Source organism: Bombus pyrosoma, linkage group LG6 (genome assembly GCF_014825855.1).
Source record: "Bombus pyrosoma isolate SC7728 linkage group LG6, ASM1482585v1, whole genome shotgun sequence".
Lineage (NCBI taxonomy): Eukaryota > Metazoa > Arthropoda > Insecta > Hymenoptera > Apidae > Bombus > Bombus pyrosoma.
In genome coordinates, this window is record NC_057775.1 from 13390234 (window position 1) to 13414369 (window position 24136).

Here is a 24136-nt window from a genome sequence, read left to right on the forward strand (position 1 = left end):
CCGGAAACGCGCCATTCACTTAGGGAGCGCGGTTACGACCACACAATCTCACGTACGTTTCCATGAACGTGCAGTAAGATTCGAATGGCCGTGCTACGGGGGATTGTACGTGTATGAAGATGTACTACGTGGCGATTACATCGTGGTTTTTTTTATAGGTGTCTAGATATTTTGAAGTTACACGTGATTTTAGGTTTCGTTACTGCTCAAGTTTCCTATGCATGTGTTCCATTATATTTACTAAAAAAGATCTTAGTGTGTAACAGCTGGTGTTTGGATTCGTAATTTGACAATTCTTTTTTCTGCATTCAAAATTCTTCGAATTATAGTAACTACGGAAAATACTATTTGTACACGACAAATTAAGTCCAAAAATTTCGTATCATTTAGTAGTAATTTCATATGGCTACTCCAGAAATGTTCATTCTATGAAACACAATATTGAAAAGTATAAACATTTATTTTTCTAACAAATAAAATATAGGTACATGGTATAACATTTGCCTATTTTTTGTTGGATTACCTTACAGAGAATTTCGTAAAATCCTTACTACAACTGTGGAAACAATGTACGTCCTGTCGTTAAAATTTTCTCCGTATCCATGTAAATTGCACCCATGAAATTACATCCACCCGCAATGGTATAACGTCCGACTGATTCGCGCATTTTTTTCTTGCAGCGACAGAATTGATGGACTGCTTTCCATTCATCCAAGCCAATGATAAACCGTCGTAAATCAATCTTCCTTTTATCGTCAGCTTTCGTCCATTTTCCTGTGTGTATCGATTTACTCACAGTCGCTGCCCGATTGACCCCATATTCTCTTTTGTTACATCTATCTGCCCTAGCCTTTGTGCTTCGTGACTATTTCAACCAGGTTGCCACGCTCGCGCGACAGCTAATAACATAGCAGTTGTTGGCCGCTTTTGCAACTGACAGTTCCAGGTTTGTCAAAAAGTCCCTTTGTTCCATATAACTTTTCCTACGATTGTCTATTATTCCTTGCGCCGAAGTTGATACATTCAAAATTTCATTACAGGCACATCAATAGAACTCTATGTAATAATTAAAGAAAATCACAGTATAAATATTATACGAAAATTGAGATGATAAAACATTCCTCTGGATAGAACAATTCGAATTAACCAAACATTCCCTAGACTTACCAAATTAAAATTGCGCTAACACCTAACGTCGGAATTTCCCAATAAATCCGCCAATTGCCACTGGTCCTCCCCAGTGTACTTGCAATTTACCTAACAGCCCATTCAACTTCTTTCGCAATATCGCTCTCGTGTTTCAACCGGGTTGCCATTCACCAACGGAACGAAACGAACGAGCGAAATCACGCTCGACGAGCCAGTTTCCCGCAATTTCGGAGCTCTATCCGAACCCGAAAAGGTGCGGCTCCCTGTCTCTCGACAATTTCACGGTCGGCGCGAATAAAGCTGGCTGGTTCGTCCCGCGCGCGCCTTAAATCCAAATTAAAAGGGTCCCCGCGGTTCGTTTCGTGGTTAGGTGCAAAACTTTTTAATCATGCAACGCAATGGCCTCTGCAATGGCCGACAAGTTTCGCCGAAGTCTCGAACGGTGGCCGCGGGAAAATTAGTTCGGCCTGATTAAAGCGGCCACATGATACAGCGTTGCAATTAAAAGTGTCATGAAAAATGCATAACCAGCGTTAATTATCGTTCGGTGGAGTGCGCGCACGACGAGTCGCACCTATCAGGAATGTAATAATATCTATGCTCGCGGCGACAGCTCGACGTGAAAACGCGAGCGTGATGTTACACGTGGCTGCTATGGAACCTATCGATATCGATCGCATCGTAAACCTGCCCACCGCGAGCTCATCTAATAGGGGACCATTCGTCTTTGGTGTTTTAGTGTCACGCGTCTGCGGGGATTGCCGCCACTTACGTCGACGAGGAATCTTCGAGTCAGCGATCAGGAGCGACATATTGATGCGCCGGCGATCGATCCACGGACCAAGTGACGAGGCACCGACGCGCCGCCAAGAAAATCTCCACAGACGTGAGTAAATCTGTTCTAACCCTCTGTAAAATTGAATTCTGCTCGTTGATGTTGTCGGAACATGTGTGGATTTATATTTGGGTCGATTTCATGCTTCTTTCCTCTTTGACGCTGTTTCGTGCGTTGACTGATGGATTAGGCTAGGGTTACGGTAGATACGTGACGAACTATCGTTATGAATGCGTGAGAACAGTTAGATATATAAATTCTTATGAGAATGTGCATTTCGGTCATCAGATATTCCATTCGTCAGAATACTGTAACTGTACTGTAGTCTTGAGAAAGGTGTGTTGCCATTATAATTACGAGAGTTGTGATATTCTTGTAAAGATATAGGAGGAATTCGGAAATACAAAAAGTTTATTTTATTTACACACAACAGCTATACATATATATTACACACTGAAGACCTCGAAAACCTACTCGCAGGCACGCTTGTTGTCAATTGACTCTTCCAGATGCTTCTAACGACTGCCAATCGTCCTTTGTCCCAACTAAGGCCTGGACGCCCTCTGACGCTTACACACACATTCACATGTACAGTGTAAATGTATCATCTTCCTAACAATTTTTTTAACTGAAGAACAATTGAAATGTTTTATGATTTGATTCGTAACCATATATGACATAATAGGCGACATATATTTTTTTACTATCTATAATAATTTCATCGTTCGTCACCGTAATATACAATCGTACAAAATTACGATCTACAATTATTAAAATATAAATTGCAATTAAAATATAGCAAACGCCGACGAAATGATTTACTGTCAAGAAATAAATGGAATTTCCTTTTTACTTCTTTAGTAGCGAATTTGTACCAAAGAGCAATAGAAATAACTGCTATTAAGTTAACGAGTCCATTTAGCGCGTAATCAACGCGGACTATACTTTCTTTCCCAATAAACTTGATGAACCATTTTAATTAATTCCTTCTCTTGGTAACCGTATAATTTTTCGATTAATTCGGCCATCCTACACGACTAGCCACCCTACAAAAATTAACCTACGAAATTTTAAATTTTAAATTTCCAAACTCAATTACCAAATCCAGTCAGTTTGTGTCGCGATACACATATTACTTTTCCTACGGTGATTATGCGACAAGGTGACTAATCCTTTACGTTTACCTCAGAAGAAGCATAATAGATATTGTGGAAAATTGATAAGTTTCTATTATATGAACTTAAATTGTACAATATAAGCTGTTTGCTCGCCGATGAGTTCAGATAAACGGAGTTCTACTGTATTCTCTTGAAACAAAACGGCTGCCGATGAAACAAAATGGTAGCAGTGTAAAGTGTTCCTTAGGGAAAGAAGTGGACTGCTAAGGGTTGATTACATTACTTGGTATAGGCACAAACGTGGTTACGACACGACCAAAATTACTGGGCAAGTTGCGGTGTACCGCGGCGTGTTCTCTTTCGCACTTGCATTCGGATTCATAACTGTGTGCCATGACCATCACGGCACGGTTTCAACGCAAAATGCAAACGTATAACGAATGACGGAATTACCAGAAAGTGGAATTATATTGGGGCTATCGTGGAGCTCCAGCGTCCCGCGGGAACGATACTTGTATTTTTAGTGCGAATCGATACTACCGTACCCTAGCAGATCGAAGCTCGAGGTGAAATTTAAATTTACGGAAGAAGAATGTACCCGCTCAGATTATTACCTGCGCGTCAAGACGATCAAGGAGTTACTCATTTACTACCCTTTTAATCGTAATTGAATATCGATTGAGATAATTGTGGAATTAGTTGGTTTTATCCTGATGAATTTAAACATCGAATTATCAATTCTGTTTTCAGTATAATGCTTCCAACAAGCAGATCAAATGCGTATAAAATGTATTTGCGTGTATACTTATTTTCCAGTACAGTTCTTCTTTATTAGGTTCTACATTTCTTCATTCTACGTTTCTTATCTTCGTCAAATTTTCAAATCTATCAAATTTCAAACCGGTATCAGTAAAGTATCAAATTTTCGTGATCATAATAATTGGTAATAATTTCGAAATGTATTAAAACAATCAAAATACGGCATTAAAATTAATTATTATTGTTATTATATAATTATACGCGGTTGTCAAATCACGAAATCCAAAATATCAAAGAAATCCTAATCGCAATTCCATTTGATAAAATTGAAGTTCGTTTCACATAGATGCTGCTTTGATGCATCAATGTATTAGTTTGAACTGTTGAAAGTAGCATTAGAATATCAGATGATCCTTTGGCCGCAGAGTGGAGGACGCGCCATTTGCACTCGTGCCTGCACACGGCTGCGTTGAAAACGCAACAGCGTGATTGCGAGACCTGGAGAAACGTTAACGGGTGTCAGTGGGTGACTTGCGGATACGGCGAACATCCCACGTGCACGTTTATTTCCCCGTTATGTTGATTACAATCCCGTCGTGTTCATACATTGGTGGCGAACGTATGACCGATAACGCATCTGCTGATCCTAAAGGCACACGTTTGCCACGTTGCCCATTTATTCAATCCCAATGCCGTAAATTTTGCTTGCAACGAATGCCTCCCTCCGCCCTATCGTATGGGGTGTGCGTATTATTCTGTCAATGCTGTTACGCGGACGCAAAGGATGCGGTTTCTGTCAGGCGTAGACCGCATCCAAGTAAAGCAAAGTTGGTCGTCATCAGTGGAAATTGGATGCATCGAATAGAGTGTGCAGAGCTACGGCCACAATGACACACAGTCCGTGAACGTTATTTACTGACTTGGCCAAACGCGTAATAATGCCCTCCCTGTAGGATGTACCGGGTGGATGTAGAGAAGAAGCTTTTTCTTGAATGATTTAGAGTTTTAGCATTTTAATGTTGCGAAAAAGTTTTGGTATTGATTAATTTCTATCTCAGTTTTTTTCTTCTAAAAGGGTTTCGTTTAATCGTTTCAAATTAACCCATTAAAAACCAGGAAATAGTTTATCATAACATTGTAAATACTTCGATACGTTTAAATTTCATAGAATCGTGGAATGCAAATAGCGAAAGATACAGCGGTAAGAAAATGTTCAACGAAATCTTGGAATTTCAGAACCACAATTTTAAAGACACGCAATTCGGTAGCGTAGATTGATCGAACAAGATCGCCATTGAAATGTTGCGAATAAAACGAAAAGGAACTTTTTAACGGAACTTCAAAACTTTTTGCATTTCTTCAAAAGAAATATACATTTTCTGCTGTTCTCTGTATAATTTTAGTAAATATATTATTCGTAATAACAACGAAGATATAAAATGTGTTGCGGCAGATATCTTCGGCCACTTACATGAATCTCTCTCGAATTTCAGATATCAAAGGTGCAGTACGCAAAAATCAGACGATTAATTGATAAGCAGAAAAAGAGTAAAAAGTCAGGAGAATAAAAGAGAAAACGAGGTGCACTGACGCGTTGATCACGAAATAGAGAATGCAGCAAGGACTGAAAGGTAATATCCAGTGACCCTGTTTTAGACTCCTTTTCATACGTAGCAACATGGTTGAAACGAAACTGGAATACACCCCCGCGGAAATACGTCAGTGGGTAAATGGGTCCGGGAGTTTCCCTTGAAAAATATACGACTATGTGAAATCGACATAATGGCCAGCTGATGGAGCCCGTTAATCGTGATTATTCCGTCCTGGTGCTGTGCATATATCGACCTTACAGCCAGCCGATAGCTGGAGTTAATTGCGATTATTTCGTACTGCTACAGATCATCCACATCGTGGTTAGTTGATAGCCGCAGCTAATAGCGATTACGTGCCCCTACGTGCTGGTATCGATCGCAATTCGTTTCATTTCACTGCCACCAAACCTGCTGACTACGTTTCGGCGGCAGTTACCGATAGAATTGGGATAAGTGGTCCGAAGATTGGCTACATTGCGCGAATTTCAGCGATACGTTATCGTTTGGTATCGTACGTTGATTTAAAATATAGAACTTATAACTTTACTATACCACGAACATATACCTTCGTCAATGGTCAAAATTTTGGGAACGCTATGTATTTCATAATTGTAGAATGTACAAGAAGAACGGTTCCTCGAACAAGAAAAGAGAAGAGTACTATTCTAGAAAAGTAGTAAACTTTGTAGATTTAACGTACTAGAAGTTAATTTTGGATCTGAAATGGTAGAAGTTTTTTTATAGGTCAGAGATTTTGAGTTTATACAGGTAGATTCTCGTCGTTCTTCGACACGGTTCCGTTCGTTATACGATGCCAGTTACTGCAAATACGTTTCCGTGGAAATCAATCTAGGAAAGCTCGGGTTCCACAAGAATTATTGGAACATAAAGATAGGTATCATTCGTAAATCAGGTCAAATACATCATACGATCTCCGCGAAATCCTTCCTCGTTTTACGCTATCGAATTCGTTGTGGAATCGAATTCTATCTATAAAACCCGTTTTCATATATATATACGCCAGAAGATAATTGGGAAAGAACATACGGTAGTAATATATCCGTTTTGTTTCTGCGTTCATAAGTCGGCCTTTACGCCAATTTGAAGTGCCAAGGCGGAAAGTTAATCCGGTGACGAACGATGCTCTAAAACTCTGGTTCCCTGAGACTCTAAAAGGGCTTTAAAAATAAAGGATGAAGTTTTTATTTTAGTCCTTCGAAACGGCTCGAAGAAAAGCTCTTCCACTTTTCTGGCAAGCAGCGCGCACATTAAATTCTTTACGAACCCTTAGCGCAACCGGTAATAGTTATCTCCGGCGCAGCGTGGCTTTCACCCCCTGCGCTTTCTTTTGTTCGAAATTACATTTTCTTCGGGTTAACGGCCAGACTGGATTTGCTGGCTGAAACATCGACCGATATTTTTCCTCCCTCCAGTATATATGTAGTCGCTTCACGGATCAAGCTGAAAAGGCTGCTAAACTACAGGGCAATTTTATAGGCACCGGCTGCTATAAACTCGTAAAAGTGTAATTCAATTCAACGACTGGGAACGAGGCCGTGTAACAATAAAATATTTATACGCAACAATAATATATGTCGAAAATTCCTGTCGCTTTCTTATTTTTGTTTCGCGTAAATCTCACGTGAAATTCCCGCACCGATTGACGTATGTATCGATGTATATGAAACATAGAATCACGGAGCCGTGACCTTTTTGTCATGATTGTCGAGATAGAACGAGTATCCCAACGACACGACGCGAGTTCTTCGTTCTCGTTCAATAATGCATATTCGAACGCACCTTCGTCGACAGATTGCACTGGAAATTCAACACGTCGACTACGCGAAACGTCACTGATACTTTTGTTTATCATACCTAGACCGTTTTGTACAGTATGAATCTCGGTCCTCGAGACACTCTCGAGAGATATAACTCCACGCCGCGTCGCGTCGAAATGTCACGTTTGCTCGAGTAAATCTTCATTCAGTGAAACGAGGGTACCTACACCGACGTTCAAAAGTTGAGGATCGGTTGATACTTAAATGGAGATAGTTTGATACATTTTTTTTTTTATATTGATCAGTGCTGTTAAGTGTTAGACGATTGATAGAACAGGAATAATGAGATGGTCGATTGAAGCGTTCAGTACGTTCAGTGCGTGTCTTGAATTGTAATCAGTACTTAATTTTATGTCATGCATCGCAAATTCAAAATTTTGGGAAAGCATCTATGGTAATTTTTTAGTCAAATACATGATATCAATTAGCAAATTCAATCAGCAGTGAACGTATCAATTAGTGTAACAATTTCCATGGTTTCGTCGTTCTAATCTCTACAGTACTAATTCAACCTTTACTCTGAAAAACAGAATGTGAGGAAGAAAGGAAAGTGTCAATCTATTTCGTCTCATAGTTCATTCATATGACGCTGTATATTACTCTTACGTGATAGTACTGTACTGTATATGACACACTTCGTACAGTTTTGAAAAAAGATCGCTAAAAGACTAGTTTAACAATGGAAATAGGAGTACTTGCAGCATCGTAAAAAGTTTTGTATGTTCTGTAACGACCCTGTTCTGAGGAATACCAGCTGTAAATCACTCCTCGTGGATAAAACTTGGATACCTCTTTGATGAACTCATTTACATGACAATGACGTGTTTTCCAATTCATCTCAAACAGTAATAGCCTCAACTCGATTCTAACGTATGTTTCGTACCAAAGCAAATTAGAAACCTATAAAAAATCGAAATTATACATCTAAGTCGAACTTTTGCAACTATTTTCCATAAAAATAAGGTTTCTTTTCCAAGAAATTGAAGAGTGAAATTTCGTTTGGCTGGAAGTAATACTTTTCTCGATCAAGGTCTCATATGACTCAAAACTTTATCACGCGCGTACAACTAATCTTTTCACGATACGTCACTCTTAGTTTTACGTTGCATCATGATTACAGAAATACTCTAAACGTATACAGATATCAAGACGAGACGAGAGATAACCAACGAGAGACGAGCCGCGCGACAACTTTGTCGTTATCGTGGCCAAAAATGTGACCGTGTAGTAACCGCGAGAGCGTGCAATTATCAACCGCTATGCAAAATGTTTCGGATAGCAGGATTCGTCCGGGCAAACAGTTGTCAGTGAAACGCGTAACATCACGCGTCATTCCGCTCGACGTCGCGAAAATCAGTGCCACGCGAGCATTCGACCGGATTCAATGTCAACGAAGGAAGTAACGTGGGGTGAAACTGCAGTTAAATAAACAGCGGCTCCGTTCTCCATCGTACATCATTTATGACGCAAACGTCACTTGCCCGCCGGAGAAATTTATTTCTTTTTGCAGGGCGTCACCGGGTTGCACCGACCGTTCCATTTGTCACGATCATCTTGAATACACGTCTCCATTCCCCTTTCGCTTGGAGGAAGAAATTGTTTTGAATGGAGAAACGCCGGTGCTGCACACTATACGTGATCGATGAATCGTTCCGCCGAGACCGAGTCCTTTGCATCTTGTTTTTTGACATTGTCAACTTTATGAACATTTCTTGTAATGTAGGCTTTCGTTACATATCTTTGAAACCACAAAATTTCCTGAAACGTACTTTTTAAAGGAGCTATGAATTGATCGATTTAATTAGTTTGTTGAGGTCGATCGAGTCGTACACGAAAATATGTGTTTATTATAGTCAGAAACAGAAGGATATCAAGATTGATAAAACTGTCGTTCGAAGAATATCAATGAAATCATCCTGAATCAATTTTAAAGAAACCTTGAAACGTTCTTCTAAACACGCTTGAAATATTCTTGAAGCAATTCTGAAGCGTCCTTGAATTATCCTTAAAACAGCCTTGTACAGTGACGTAAATTGCGTTAATCGATGTAACGTACAGCGTACTTGTTCTCGAAAATGAAAATATACTGTACAGTAGCTACTAGTATTGTATATCATCGAATTAACAAACACGTTCTCAAAGAAGTTTGATCTCTTTCAAACGTTTCTTTTTGTACTGACCGGAAGTGTATAGGAATGGGGAGTGAGGCGAGGGGAGAAGAAAGAAGGTCCGGGTAGTTGAGTCGGTATTCGTACAGATAGCCAGAGCAGTTGCTGAATGCCAGGGGAGGGCAGCTGTTGCAAATTCTAACAAGAAGTTGCGATCTCTCGCTAGATCGACTCGCTTATCCCGAGTGTACAGATGGAGGCGTGCGCGGCGTAATTTTTAGCAATCAACCCGGCCCATTTTCCCGGCCCTTCTTATTCCTTTTCCACCGAGTAATCGTGTCCACTCGGCACTGGGAAACTTCTTTGCTTTCCCAAACTCGTAACTCCTTCTCGATCCCCGCTGAGAAAGTTTCCCAGCCTGAAATAACCTATTTTCCAACGATCCGTTTACTATCGAACGAATCAAGGAGAAAAAAAGAAGAAAACGAGGAAAAAGAGAAATCCAAGGTCGATTAGCGAATCGATAGTGGTAAAAGAGGGAGTGAAACACGGTTGAGATTAAAATCGAGTAACCGTCGAGAAAGTAGTAAATACAGACTTTTATCTTCGACTAATCTATGTGTTTTTCAACTCTGCCGGAGCGGTTGCGTCTTTGTTATCGTGCAACCGGTAGTGTCGTGCTCGGAACTCGATACATTTACATTTATTACGTTAAGCTGAAAAAATGACGTTCGATAAGACGAAGTGTCGCTCATTTTCTTTTGCCACTATGTCGCTACTTTCTTCGAGAACGTAGTAAAACTTAGAAATTCTTGGTCACAGAGGGATTCGAGGAATACATGGGACTATGGTACACAACGATATTCCGAGTACAATCGACGCGATGATATTCGTGCCGTGACACGAAGGTTAAATGCCTGTTAAAAAAAAAGTGTGCTAGCTGCCAGATTTTAATCGTTCACGCGTTTACGAGCTAGAAACAAAATCACAAGGTCATCGACCGAATACCGTTTAGCGCGTAAACCCGCAACTCCATTTTCTCGCCCCCGTCATCGCCGAATGGAAATATCTCGTGCGTTTCCATCAACGATCGTGCGTCGAACGCGTCGTGACCAGCTGTCACTCGTTTGGATAAGATATCGCGTTTCTCCTACGTGTTGTGTGCAGTGTGGTTAATATCGCGGACGAAGACAGGATGATTCGAGAGGTGAGTTGAAATTTCGGTAAAGACCTGTTGACAGTTTTTAATGTTGATTGTGTAAAATGTGAAAGATTAGAGGGAAGGATGTGGTAGTGATATAAATTGAACTTAAATTCATGAATAACAGAGACGAAAATAATTATATAGTGGAAAATACGCAAGAAGAATAATCGTGAAGTAAAGAAATATTATTTTAGTTATATTTTGGTGCAGTGGTGTTATAAATTGGGGTATGTAGACTTTTAGGAATTTGAGGAAGTTATATGTACACAGTATGTACGAGTAATACCGGTTGAGGTTTCAGTATAGATCTATATGTTCTTTTATGATTGAGTTTTGCAATAAATTTAGCTATCTCGTCCCTCCGTCTATCGGCCTATCTTGTCGTTATCATAATTGCTTTGATGATAAGATTTAGTCATCGAGCGTGCATCAATATCATGTCTCTGCGAAAGGTAGTGTTATGAATTATTCAGCGATTGACAAACCATGGGTAATATATCAGTTATAAAGGTTGTAGGATATATTAAGTTTTCTTGTGGTAATTTTTATGTCTTCATACACATTATAAATAACGAGCAATAACGATAGCAAATAAATTTTCAGATAATTTCTTTTTATGAATAACGATATACTTACGGTGCACTTGCACAATGAAACTCTTGTATACGAAATTTGGGAACTTTTTTCTGGAATCCAGTTTCATTTTTTATTGCAAAATATTGAATCTCGCGTGTTCGTCACTCTTGAATTTAAAACAAAATGCGTCATGAATCTCGCCATCTATAAAAAATTTAATTTGTTTTTTATATTTGTAAAAAATTACTCCTTTTCTTTTAAATAATTGTACAAGAAAATATTCAAGTCTGAGAAAAACGTGCAATCTTTCAGGCTATATTTATTATGTTATTGTTCATCGTATGACTCACACGCTATCGTAGATAATATACCAGAGTTCCATGTGAGTCGCTTTTTATTGCGAGTGACAGTCATTTCCGAAAGTAAAAAGTAGGGTGGAGAAACCTGTCAACGATTTCAGCAGCTTAATTTGTCAGACAGTAGTTTCACTAATGAATATGTCAGAAATTAAAATCTATTGACTCTTCCCCTAAATTAAATGTAAGACTTTAATTACAAAAAAAAAAAACAAAAAAATAATGAGACATTTACATTCAGATACGTATAATAAGCTAAGATGCTGAAATTAGAAAAAGTAATGTTCATCCTAAAAAGGTTACCTGAACCCCAATGTACTTCATAAAACTGACAAATGTGACCTGTTTACATAAGCTAGTATACATCTGCTATTAGCTGTTATAAAAGGTGTTTTAATTATAAAAGCTCTTATACAAAAACACGAAAACATATAAACTAGCTTTACTTTAATTTTGGTGGCTTAGGTACGACATAAACTAGCTATTAAATAGTACCACTTTTAATAAGTTCATCGATCATAGTTATTTTTAACTGTCTTTATCGCTTTACATCTTCATATTAATCATTTTCCTCAAGAATTTTTCTAAAAATACACAGGAAATCTATGTTACATAGCCAAGGAAAATACCTCTTACATACCAGAGAAAAAATGCCATAGAATATATTATTGATAATATTATTAATGATATTATCGATAAATTATTACAATGTTATTAATGAAAATGTATTATCATACATACATTCTTAGAACATGTCAGAACTGAATTATAATATATCAATAATATTTGTAATTCTTTCCAATTTCACCTATTACGATAAAAAAGTGTTCGTGTCGTTCGCCCATTCCATTTCTACCCACAGATCGATCACCGATCCTGAAACCGTGCGACTCGCTTTTCCTCGCTTTAATCTCTCCGGAAACCAGAGGCCTGGCATCGCGGTTTTTAATTCTTTCGCAGGGTCCGCAGAGATCCATCTCAATTAGCGCATGTTATTACGCCGGAACAAGGTTCAGCTCGCATTACAAACTACAGCGAGGAACCGGAAATGATGGGCCAGGTCAAGTTAGTTTCCGTGGAAGGTCGGTGGAGGGTGAACCACGAGAGAATGGGATAAAGCGTGCTTTCGTCCACATATGACCGGCAAGATAACTGTGAAATTTCAGGGTTGCCGAATGAGCTACGGAGCACCGACTCATGGCATATATTCCACGTCGGACCTGATAATAATTCTAGCGACGTAACCACGCCAATCGAGACTATGTGTCTACGTGGTACATCTAACGACATAGCGGTCGCTCGTCATTCGCAAGATGAAAGTTGCTACTAACCGTGCACTTCGATGGAGTTCATTAATTATGATAACAAAGGCCTGTTTCGGTGCAATTTTCAACCCCCTCGGTATCTATTGTAACTGGCGAATAATACATCATTATTATTTCGTTGCATAATGGGTGGTGGGCGTGCTACCACTACCGCAACCGCGGACCCATCGATGGTCGTATAGGCCGGAAAATGGACTGGAATTAAATTCGTGTGAATTAAAAGCCGACAATGACGAAGAGTCGTAAATAGCCTGAAACACTACCGCGGAATGGATATAAACGCTAATATCGGCCCTGGTATCTAATTCGCCTACAGAATTGTACGTTTTTGGGGTCATTTCCGTTATTTTGTCCTTCGAAATAAAACAATCTTTTTCAGAATAGTTCCTGTGGTTTCAAAACGCATTGCTTCTTCATTCTCATTGGTTTCTTAAGTGCAATAGTGGTGCGTTGTTTTATCATTCTAGAAAGAGAAATTTGTCTTATAAATATGTTGGAATTCTCAGAGTTATAAATTACGGCTAGCTTTTCCTTCAGTGTTAATTTCGTTTCTTGTCTGCTTCTTATATGTTAGTAGTAAATGAGTAAATTAATGTTCTTCGTAGTTCATGATTAATAACGTTACTCAACCTGTCATTGGTTATACATAATATACACGTGTCTATTAAAGTTTCAAGAAGGTCGAAGCCACAATTATACTAAAGTGGTTGCCACCATTTTAGTTAGTCCGCGGTAGTTCGACGCTGTAACGATCAATCCAAAGACTATCTTGCGATGCTAACTATCCTAGTTGCCGCTAAGTTGATACTAAATCTTCTAATATACATACAAATACATTAATCGAAGAAAACTAAAAAAAATATCGCATGACAAGTAAACATCGCCATAAATCATATACATATACATCTTCCTTTTTCATAAGAGACATCTAATATATCTATTTTTCTTCCATTCGAATACACCATTCACCGAAGTATATTATGATTATTATAAATCGACTTATGTACATATATTATCGAATTACCTCGTTACACATTGTCTAACATATATACATTATCTGCTCATTGTTCTAATTCAGCTACATTATTTCGTTAAGGAGTAAATTAAGCTAATTATATATTCCTACAAGATACAATATTTCTACGGGATATAAGATTATATTATATTCTATAAGTATCGATTTTAAAATATATGTTAATTATAATCTTGTCTCATTAATTTGAAACGGTTCTACAACAACTAACGAATATGGAGAATGCTTCATATTAATTTTCTATTTTAATTCTCCAATCTTTTACTGTAGTTATAAAACTCATATATGCTGGACCATTGTTCTGCATTCTACTGAAAAACGATTCCTTTTCTTTCAACGAGATTTAAAAAGAAATACACCGATAATCACAGCATTTAGTGGAATATCAAACGAGGTTACGGGAATAAAGAAATAACTTACGGTTATTAAAAAGTACATAAACTTTGCATTCAACCTAATATAAATGCTTTCAAACCCTCTCTCTCTCTCTCTCTTTCTCTCTCTTAACACCTAATTCTCACGAATTGGACGTAGTGCATGATTGGAGTCGTACGGTCTGAAAAGACGTAGCAAGAACCGAACCGTTTCCGTTGCAATGAATTCACCTCTGGTCGATAGAGTCGTTTCATCCCACGTACGGGATACGTTCAACCCTTGTTCGACTACTTTTATCTGTTTATCCAGCGAGTTGGCGAGTCGGTGGGCACGAAAATTCGAGCGCAACGGAACAGCACAATGAGGCGGCAACGTATATGTGAAATGTGTCGGCAGTAATTGCCACGGTAATTACAGTACGTCAGTTCGCCGACCACTGTCTGTGTAATACGAGTACAAACGCGGCTTCCTGCGTGCACACGTTCTCTGCTTCTCTTTCGCTCTCTCTCTCTCTCTCTCTCTACCTTTCCCTGTCTCTCTCGTTCTCACGCTCTTTCGTCGCGTTTGTATCATGGACATCTACGACTAAAACGAGTAAAAAAACTAACGATGCTCCCAAAGATGCCATAACGACAGTTGATTACGCTGCCGCCCTATCTTTCCGTTCTTAGTTCGCGAACTAACGACGAACCTTAGAACCCCTTTGCATCTTTCTCATCTTCACTTCATTGAATATTATCTTACTTGCAAGCCTTTCACACTGGAATATTATTTTACAATCTCGTTTCTATTTTAATATGGAATAGAGGCCAGAGATTTTTTTTAGATCGGAGCTCATCGAATTCAAATTTTTCTATCCAAACAAGCAACTTTGTTACGCTATACTCCTCTTTAATAGAATATAGACACCATTTTTAACTGTATAGTCATTATTTCATGTCTGGGATAAGGTATTTAATGTATCATTTATTAAATACATATTCTCGTGTGGTAAAACAGAATATGTAAAATTTGATGAGACTTATCAATAATTTTATTATTTCGTAACTTCCTCCAGGTGGTAGTTGCAATCAAGCGTGTCCTCGCGCTGTCGAGTATATACGAAGACAATTAGAAATGAACCTATACATTTTCAATAATTATATTAACAATGCTAGCTTTGTATTAAAATCGTTAATTACAAAGGAAGATTTTTCTGGTATGGAGTTAAGCTACGAGTGTCCGATTACCATCGTTTACGTAGATTAAAGCTACCAATCATGCAGTTTCCGAGTTGGTAGAAAATGCATTACGAAGTTTGAAAGGAGCCTTAAGAAGGAAAAACTCGAATGCCCGATACAAAGAAACGTCGATTATCCTTAATGGAGTTCCCGATCGTTCGAAGCTTGCACGGGGCTCCTTCAAATAAAACGGACTCTCTGATAATCGGAAATCGAATAATCGAAACTCCATTGCAAATAATTTAACTTCCTGGCTACTTTCCCGCATTTATTCCCGGCTGCGTAGTGGCCTATATTCGATAGTTCACTAAGCGAAAACGTATGAAGTTGTTCGAGCTGATTGAGCCTGTATCGAAACAACGTCAATTCATTGTTTGGTCAAGCATAGTACCAAATATAAAATCAGACATCCGATCCCTGTTGCCTTGCAATTTCGAAGTCACTTTCGACCATCAAATTCCAATTCATGGAAATTTTTCATAAATAGGTTCGATCCATATCTTTGATACAATGTATCTTCTGAGAAAAGTCGAAATTTCCAGAACAAAGAAGATCTATATCTCGTTCGAAAAATGATATAGTCTTATAGTCTTGTAATTCTCTCAAATTTTATGAGGATTGATAATTTCGATTATATCGTAGCTTAATATCTTTATCTTATCTTCATGGACCTATCTCGTATTCTACTTTTAGCACTGAAATTAATTTTCACAATATACACTAAAAGAATTTTATAAATCACAACTCATAAACAATAATGCAGCCTACGTACCATTAGAAAGTAGTCATTAAATTTGCAATCTCTTTAAAAATGCTGCGTCGCATCGCACATGTGTTTCAAAAGTTCCTACATCATTTTCCGTTTTTCGTAAAACAGTTGTTTAAGTTGAGTCATTTTTTAAATACACGTAGGATATCCGACTTAGCAAGTTCTGCGAAGCATTAACCAGCAACGTAACTCGACTGTCACAAAAGTCACGTTTCACATGGACGTTCCAAACCTCTGCGAATTATTATCGGTACTCCTGAAGGATTATCGAATCGTATTACGGGAGACTGAACGGACCGCGTAAGAGCGACGCAGAATTTCCGTGGCTGGTTCGTTAATTAATCAGGTCGAAACGATAATTTCAGCGTGTACTCGTTTTACGCGGCCGGTTTTATTTATTGCTCCGGGAAACTGTAGCGTTAAAACAAATCGTTCGTAGTCCGCGTGTACTGGCGCGCCAGTAAATCATCGGCGCCGTTACTATCGAGACTGGGTCTTGCACGTGCGTGAGCATGAATTATATTATCTGCTGGATCACCATTAACGCGCGTAAACCTCCAACGATACTATAGATGAGAAATTACGATCTGTTGAGAAAAAATGTTATCGCATCTAATCGATTCGCATCTCCTACGATGATGCTGAAAGATCTTAATCGATTGCACCTGCGAGTGATGAATTTCCCTATTCGATTACCGATAAGATTTATAGATCGTGGTATGTTAAGAGTAATGATACAAGTACCATCATATTTCCTATAATTCCACAGTGGGGGAATTATGGATTGATGCTATATCGCGTATTTGTATGATCAATGTTGACTCATGTTCAAATTTGCTTCGAATTTATATAAAATTACACGTGACGGGCAATTTCAATAAACTGGTTATTATTTAAATTGTTTAAAGATATATCGTAATATTTCAAGTCGTTTGTACACTACTCTTGATAACTACTTTCTAGAAAACGATGTCTCCTCTTTCATTGGAAACAGTGCGAAGTTCAAAGAGAACGAAATTGTCGATTGTTCGAATAATTCAACCCTTGAGAGCAATCATCGACAACTGACAAATCAGTTTCCCTGCATCTAACCCAATTTAACGGAATTTTTCTGGGATGTTCATTAATTTCAACGTACGGTTAAAGAGAAGTTCTTGCTCTTTTTTCATCTATAAGAGGCCAAGTAAATGGATTCTGCTCTTCACGGCACATCAGCCGCGTTTTTAAAGCACGTAACACAGACGAGATTGCGGGCCGTTGCTCTTTTTTCGTCTGCTTCCGTTTATCAATCTGCTTTGCCCGTCTTTATCCTGACAGTATCATAATTGCCTTCATTGCAATTAGTTCCAGCAAGACCCCGGGAAGCCAACGATCCTGTAGTAAAACGCAAAAGCAAGAACGGTAATGCATCGATCTCGAGGAAACATAATCTCCTCGACAATCCCATCGCCACAGAACAACGTGATTTTCTATTCGCTGTTAAATGACCGCAGTTACTTATTAGGAGAATCGTATGTGCTACTACACTTGAATTTAGACGAAATGAATGAACATAAAGAATGTTATTTATATAGTAGGAAATACCTCGATACAATAAAAAACAGATAGTATCTAATTGGAAAAAATGTATTGGGAAATATTCTAAAGAAAATGTTCTATACTTTGTATAAGACTTTTCCCTGAGAAATTTCCAAATCACGAAAATATTTAAACACTTATAAACCTTTTTATGAATATGTTATATGTATAATACAGAATATGGTTAATATGTGCAATGTAATACGTTCAAATACTTTCACGAGCCACTATATATCCAATTGTATCATACAACATTTCCATACGACTTTTTGATGAAGCTAAAATCAATTCCACAAACTCTAGCAACGTAAAGTCTTGAAGTCGTTGTAATCGTGTCTTAACATACAACTTATTTACATATAGTTGATACAAGTTCGAAAACTTTGTAAGTATTAACCAAAATTATTTATAGCTGATATTCCCTTCCAGGCGATTAATTTCTACAGTGTAGTCTACGAGTCTGGAAGCGGAACAACTTTTCGCCCGGAAGTAGTTCGCAAGTTCCGTGCGTGTATCACGCGGCCTATACGCTACTCGCCATTCGCAGTACACAATTGCTACGGTGGACCTAATTTCGATGAGAAGGTCGATAGGTTCAATTGCTGGCCTGTGCATGCAACACCACGCGCTCCTCTTGCTCCGTTCAGACGTTCACGCGTTTCGCCAATCTGCTGGCTTATCGTACGATATATCGGTCCACGTCTCGCATACGTTAAACAGATCCGCGCGATCATAGTTATTTGCTAAACTCGTTTACCGAATCTATCGTTTCTCTAATTCCATGACCCGATACAGCCGTTTTCTCTTGGAATTGCGCCATGGGTTTAACGATACAATCAAACAGTATGAAACGAAGCCTTTGTCTTGTACATAATATAATGATCTTTTAATAGATATTTGATTAACACTTCGATTAACACAAGCATTAAGATGTCCGTTGGGACAAGAAGAAAGATCGCTTACACTGGCTTAATATCTGTGTATCTTTCTTTATTTTTTAGAAACACGCATAAGAAATTAATGCATAATAAAAGCACATCTCTGAAAATCTTTCAAAATTTGCAAGTATTCAAGACAACTTTTAAAAATAAATTTACATAACTAGAATATCAGTCGGATATATTCGTAAGAAAGAACAAATATTTAAAAGTAGAAACGGATGTATCGTATCGGCAGAAACTTTCGTAATAAACTACACAGAACATCGTGCTGCTCGTGTTTGTCGAACTCTTTTTTGATATTAAAATCGTTACAGAAAGCACGATATTACTGTTACTTTATTCTGTAACGGTACGTTCGTTCGCAGACAGCAGCTGTTCGGATATTAGCCTTAGCTGGAAAGGATTTGCGGATGACCTGGATAGTTTAATCCGCCCAGTTATCTAACGGATAGAAGAAGGTCTGAAAAACCGTTTAACAGATTCATTATACATCTTCTTCTTGTTTAACTTACTTGCGATATCATGTTACAGATATTTTTGGAATTAAAGTAACGCTTCCCTGTATTATGGAAAAGATCTATTTTGATCTTCTTTTACATAACAGTAAGATATTGTATTTTCCAATCATGTCACGCATTTCATAATACAATATCGTATTCTATCCACTCTTTCGAAAATAACTTCTACTCCCACATATTAAATTGTCAATTACGTTTACCAAGTAACGTCCAGAAAGGATTCTCTCTGTCCGACTAAACGCGATAACGACAAAGTTTTCAACTTTTACGACCTTCGCAACTCCAGCTATATGAAAGTTCTATTCCGGAGCTCTATAAAAGGGATATACCTTCCGGAAGTCAAATGTCTAAAGATAAAATCAATGGTCGATTCAGGCTTGGTCATTCGGTAGAACAATCGCAGCTTAATGTCAACTTGGTATTGCTTGTCGCTTCGGTTTTAATTCCGCCAGAAACGATTACAAACCAAGAAATATAACAAGAAATATATACTACGTCCTGAATATTTTGCCTTCTTGAAATATATAACAATTCTGACATTTCCTTGTGAAAGCTGCTCCAATATTGGCAGAAATGGAAAGAACAAGGAACACAAAGAGAAGAACGTGGACTGGTATTCCATGATTTTTCAATCTCGTTTTAAAAATTGGTAGGGAATCTCTGTTTCTTTGATTACTTACTCCTCGCGATCTATCCTTAGCCGGATGTTATTAACTTTTGAATGAATCGACAAACATTGAATTATGTGATACACAGACCTCCAGGTTCGGTCGGTGCATTAATAAAATTGCGTTACATTCACCAACGCGTGTTCGCCGACCTACAAATTAATTACGCTGAATTATTACGCTTTGAAACCATGATAACAATAAATATCGCAAGCATGGCTCAACCCCCTGCCGCTTTACCAGTTAAATTTGCCACTTACGTTTTAAAATCCAATAACATATTATTAATTATCATATCCGCGTCGCACGTTTACATGGCGATCCATAGATTACCGGGAGCGCGACCGGATGCTCGCAATTGCGATTTCATCCTGCTCGTTCCGAAACCTGTTCACCCGCGATTTATCTCGATAACGTCGCTTGATAATATTTCCAATCACGGATGCGTTAAAATATAACGCGTTTAGTGGTATTTGAATTCACAATGCGTCAAATAATAAAATTCGGAATTTCGAACGTGTTAAATGACGTGAAAAATTATTTTATGGTGATGAGAAATAAAATAGAAAAATTTGAATCCGTACGTTTGAGATAAGGGAGTTCGCCACATATTCTTAAAATTCTATACATAGATAGATTATTATACCTTCAAATAAAACCACGAACCATTATGTACGTATGTACCATCATACATACCATGTTTCTTGATATCTACAAATCCTAACTGCCTAACGAAACGATTAGTCGATATCAAACGATACATCGAGATACGGATATGGCTTATATCCAAAAGCTCAAGCTATAAAAATGGACTGCAACAAAACCCATATAAAATTCTGTATTGTCCAGAAACATGTCAAATCGAGCTTGATGTCCCACTCCTGCTTAGAATCTTAGACTCATTGCATACCTGGAACATCTCCATATTTCCCCGTGCTCATGACGAAAAACAATGAGCACACAACGCCCAGTGAAACAAAAGAAAAGGAAATAAGAAGAAAAAAAGAAGCTTTTATATAGTAGTTGCGCGATACGTTCTACAATACCACGAATATTCATCGTTGTACGTCGAATTCCTCCCATTAAGAAAACGAAGGCGCGTTCCTTGGAGAATATCATACACTCGCGCGTGCGTCGCACGCATGTGTTATACGTTCGACAGAATTTTACAGCGAACAAGAGGTATCGATACTTTTATGAACGAGAGCACTGGCTGTGCTCAAATATTCGCGTGTCTCCTACTGATTCTCTCTTACGATGCATCTACGATATAGAGGGGCATAGATATCTCTGCCGTATCCGCGTTATTCAAGCCTGTAGCTCGTTCACAACTAATGGCTCGTGTTCCACAATCTCTTTCCATCGCAGCTAATATCGCGAGTGCAGTCGTTCCTTGTTTTTCACCAGCGGTTGGTGTCTTCGACGTTCTAACTGACGAATATTTAGTGGACGAGGCAGTAGGTATATTGTGTTCGAGTTGGTTCAATATTGGGTTATACATGGCAGTTGTCACTCAGAAATGTAATAGTCGTGGAATATTTTATGACGAATATTATTAGACAGATTAAACGCGTATGTTAAGCCGGAAGAACGAAAACACGTAATCGTGTTTTGCACAATGTCAGAACGCGTTGAGACGATTTAAAAGCATCCACAACGCGTCGTGATTCTCTGAATTCGCGGTGTTCTAATTATTTTTCTACCGCATAAGAGTTTCTCACCTTTGGACCTACCATAGTATGTACAGTATACTATAAATCATCGTGCATGTTAAACAGCATTTATCGTTGTCCAATTGTAAAAATAAATTCTAAATTTCTATTTCTACTCTGGGTATTTGTAGTTTGCTCGTAACGAACGTTATTCCGAAATATTCAGAAATAGCTTCAGAAAGGTTCATTGAAATTATAAGTTAAAATTCGAATATAACCACATAATATTCTCTGCGTTAATCTTTGACTTTGGAACAGCTGGCTTCAAAGGTTGACGCGTTTTAAGGTACTCCGCCATGATCACACGATATCCGATAGTACGCCAGGATTGAATAAATTTAACAAACGAGTTCGGTTTTTGAGTTTAAGCTCTCTGAAATTCTAGTGGCTAACTATTTCTTAACTGGTATCCCTCTTTGCTTCGAACCGGCTTTACCATAGCGCAGGGAGAAGGTGGACTTGGAAAAAGAAGCAAAGGGAACCAGTAACCTTGACAATCTAATGGAATTTCGATATTATACAGTATCGGTTTCATAGCACGGCGTACTCCATAATCTGGCCGGTGCATAACTACACCCACCGGTGTATCGGAGTTTCGTCGAACTTCTCAGAATTTTACGAGATTAAATATTCGAAGCCGGGTCAATTGCTGCCTTTTACCTTGTCGAATATCGACCCTAACAGCTTCGATCTCTTTTTTTTCTTTGCCATAAAGGTATACTATACAGATGATCCATAAATGTATGCAAATACTTCAGACGATGAATGTACGCATTAATATAATTAAAAAGACGTCATATATTATAGCCGAAGCATGTCTTGATATCATCTAAAGTTTACGAACATCGATCTATATGAATCAGGCAGAACTTCATGCTGTCGTTATCTGTTTCGCGAGTTCGTTGTTGTTTTAAAAGCGAATAAATAAAAATTATATCAAAATTTTGCATAACATCAAAATCATCTATAACTGGAAATCTAAGATACGTAGGATATATTCTCATACGACATCCTTTTACTTATATTAACGTGTAAATTCATCCTCTAAAGTATTTTCATACATTTATGAATCACCCTATCTGATATTCTCTCCTCTTATACTCTTCGCAAGATTTTATCTTCGACTTTGCGCCGTATCCCACATACTACTATATTAAAGATCAGAAAAGAAACCGAGAAAGAGAAAGCAAGGAAAGGAAAGATGAAAACCCTTCGCACCCCGAAGTGTTACGAAGTGCTTTCATATCACGCGCCTATAAGGATCCTAACAAAGTAGCATTGGGTCTCTCTCGGATGCAAAAGAAACGCGTTGTTTATGAAACGCTCGTTTCTCTCGAGTGGCACGTCTGTGCTACACGTAATAGCAAAGTGCTCGTAATAGTTTCAATTTTCCACTTCCTTTCAACTGGCATTCTCTAATGAATGAAAAGGAGTCTTGTTTGCGCAAACAGCGACGATTACAAAGCTATGCCGTTGTTGTTACTCACACCAACCCTCCGGTTTGCCATAATCGACCATCGCTGATTCGACGTGTCCCACCGGCCGTGAAATGGAATAAACAGCCAACAAAATTGCATAGTTTCGCACGTTCGTTTCGAGGGTTCAGAGATCGCGTGACGTTTTGCATTTTCGACCATGAAACGTTGAATCGCCTGAATGAGATTAACGCGAACTAATGTGGAATTTGCATTTCGTTGTTCGCCGTTTTTGGAACGGATCAACAGCCACCGGTTTGTTCGTTCTCTTTTCTGGAATTGCCGGAAAGATACGAGACGAGTTTCCGTCGTTCGTCTTATTCCTCGTGGTTGCGCTGATTAGATTGCTTACGCTTGTCGCTTTTCATACACGCTGCTTCTCTTCCTGTTGCATATTTTCACACAGAATTTATATATACAAATTTTGAGAAGGTTCGTATCAGTGTATATCATCTTTGTAGAAAAGGATCCAATCTAACCGTACATCAAATGTATATTTGGATTCACGTTGCACAATAAATACGTGTTTAGTTCGTTCGAGAAAAATAAGAAATGTTCTATTAAATAAAATTACATCCAAGTAGCAGCTATGTAGCAAATTCATATTATTAATTCATCTCTTTCATAATACGCTCTTTATGTGCATATTTTATAGTTACACCTTCATTTAACTCATTCTAAATCATCTTAATCTAAAATACTCCAATCAAAAGCGAAGATAAATCAAGATATTGAAAATACTCTTCTCCCTTTCGATCCCAATCAATATGTACGTCACAGCGAACGAGTCAAGACATCGCATACAAATCGTTTAAAAGCGCAAACCAGTTTGCTCCTCCTTCGACCAGCTATTATCCCCACATTCCCTTTACGCTCTGCAAATAAAGGCCGTCGCAATCGAGTCTTTATTTGATTGCTCTGATGGTCTCTCCGATGGTCGCGGCTGACTAGAACGGAGCAATGTGTTTCCCGCAGACGTGTTCTCGT

General features: G+C 38.3%; 1 protein-coding gene across 6 annotated transcripts in view; it reads left to right on the forward strand.

Annotated features, from left to right (window-relative positions):
* The window catches only part of LOC122568583, a 214563-nt gene that overhangs the window by 136353 nt on the left and 54074 nt on the right, over nucleotides 1-24136 (forward strand). For 2 of the 6 annotated variants that reach the window (XM_043728481.1, XM_043728483.1), the window contains one exon: nucleotides 1889-2035. The exons of 1 other annotated variant lie outside the window; for it this stretch is intronic. The gene's annotated coding sequence lies outside the window, so the exon portion shown is untranslated. Of the gene's footprint in view, nucleotides 1-1888; nucleotides 2036-5354; nucleotides 5364-5436; nucleotides 5493-10540; nucleotides 10607-24136 lie in introns of those variants that run through there. 3 more of the 6 variants (XM_043728484.1, XM_043728488.1, XM_043728485.1) reach the window with 3 other exon arrangements.